Source organism: Petaurus breviceps, unplaced genomic scaffold (assembly GCF_028583685.1).
Source record: "Petaurus breviceps papuanus isolate PSGF00001 unplaced genomic scaffold, PetGlider_PUasm1.0 90701, whole genome shotgun sequence".
Classification (NCBI taxonomy): domain Eukaryota; kingdom Metazoa; phylum Chordata; class Mammalia; order Diprotodontia; family Petauridae; genus Petaurus; species Petaurus breviceps.
This window is the reverse complement of record NW_027187316.1, coordinates 1,276,922-1,278,753: the sequence shown is the minus strand read 5'-3', so window position 1 is coordinate 1,278,753 and position 1,832 is coordinate 1,276,922. Positions and strand designations below refer to the sequence as shown.

At 40.6% G+C, this 1,832-nt stretch overlaps 1 pseudogene; it reads right to left on the bottom strand.

The window, feature by feature from the left end:
* The window catches only part of LOC138144474 (nucleolysin TIAR-like), a 2,300-nt pseudogene extending 724 nt beyond the window's left edge, over positions 1–1,576 (bottom strand).
* Positions 1,577–1,832: the final 256 nt, after the last annotated feature.

Genomic DNA, 1,832 nt, shown 5'->3' with positions numbered 1-1,832 from the left:
AATACTGTCCACTGGTGAAGGACAGTGCTGTTGTTGCAGGGGTCTGGGAGCCTTTCTGTTGGTTCAGAAGCCCTGAAGAAGGATTTTCTTGTTGTATGTTTACAGAAATCCTGGGAGAGGGCTTTGCTAATGTGTTCAGGGGTTCTAGGACTGTTCTACAGACAGAGGATAAATTCATGAAGGGATTGGCAATGTATCTTATGGCCTTGCTAAGCCTTGTCTCCCCAGGAACTAAGATTGCTGAGAACTTGCCTCGTGTCAAGATGAAGAAAAGACCTCCATTTGGGTATTAAGTGCTGTGTTTAAACTTGATGTAACTCTGGGGTAGATTCAATTGTGATCCAGGGGTGGGGAACTTTTGACCTTATGTTTGGAAACTAATCTCCATTTGAGAAGAGGGGCTTTGTGGTGGACTTAATTAAGGTATAGCCTAGGGGTGGAGAAGTATTTAGAACAGGGACTTTGTAATTGATTGAATGATTGGAAGGTCCTGGGGTGGGGTAGTGCTTGGAGATGATTTAATCACACTTAGTAAATGCTGTATTTTGAATGATGTCATGTTTTGATCTTCTCTGTTCTGGGTTTGTTACTGAATAAAATGGAGAGCACCTATGCTGGTATTCTGAACCTTGGGAAGTTGCCTTTCCTTGGCATTATATTACACCCATACATTCCATAGGATGGCACTTGCCATCCATTTGCCATATATTGTCCATACTGTTGTGGATTTCCATAAACCTGGCTCCACTGGCCCCATTGACTATAGTCAACCAGTTGGAAGCTTTTAGTCAGATCAGGAGATTCTTTACCTTAATAACACTTAACTATGTGTCCTTCAATTGTCATACCATTTACTGAAACAATGGCATGGGCTGCACTTTCATGTGTTGAAAATATGACAAATGAATAACCTTTTTCAGGAAAAACTCTTATTTCCATAATTTGTCCAAATGGTGAAAATATCTGTCTCATGAGCTGAACTGTTAACACAGAAGCAATTCCTTCACAGTATACCGTACAATTTTTTGGACTTGACTGATTTATCACATCTTCAAATCTCAACTGTTTTGAGCTATTTTTTGTGTACTTTTAGGAGCTGGTGGTTTACGTGTTGCCCAATTGGTCAGTATTTGATCTCCCATCCACTGACCTCCCATACGTACAATTGCATTTTCTGCATCCAGTTTGTTATAAAGCCATACAAAACCACAGCCTTTTGATTTTTCAGTTGCCATATCTTTAAATACCAGAGCATCTGATATTTTACCAAAAGGAAAAAATGCTGATGTGATACCTTCTGTTGTTATTTCTGGACTCAAATCTCCAACAAATATGCGGAAGTGATTAGAGGTATCTTTTTTTGGCTACTTGGTGTTGTTGCCCAGTTTACTTTGACTTCCTTTCCCAAAATTTTTCTCCTATTCATAGCTGCTAATGCAGCAACTGCGTCTCCGTGTTAATAAAATTCCACAACGCAATATGGGTTATTGTTTGTATGCTGCAAAACAGAAAATCCAACATAACAGTTGACCCTTTTGCTGTCGAGTTGCTCTTTTATCATTTTATAGCTTTTACATGGTCCAATTAGACTGAATAACTGAAGAATAAGGACTTCTGTCATATCCCTGGAGAGGTTTCCTCCATAGTTTTTTGATTAGGGTAAAGCAAAAGGAAGCCAAATGTTCAGCTTGCTTGTGTAACCATCTTAACCCCACTCCAAAGAAAGTAATTTTCCCACAAGATCCTTTGGTAGGGGCCCGGGTTGCCTGTTGTGCTCCATCGCAGTGGGTTTGACTGAGAGATCCGGGGACCTAGGGGGCGGGGGGTGGAGG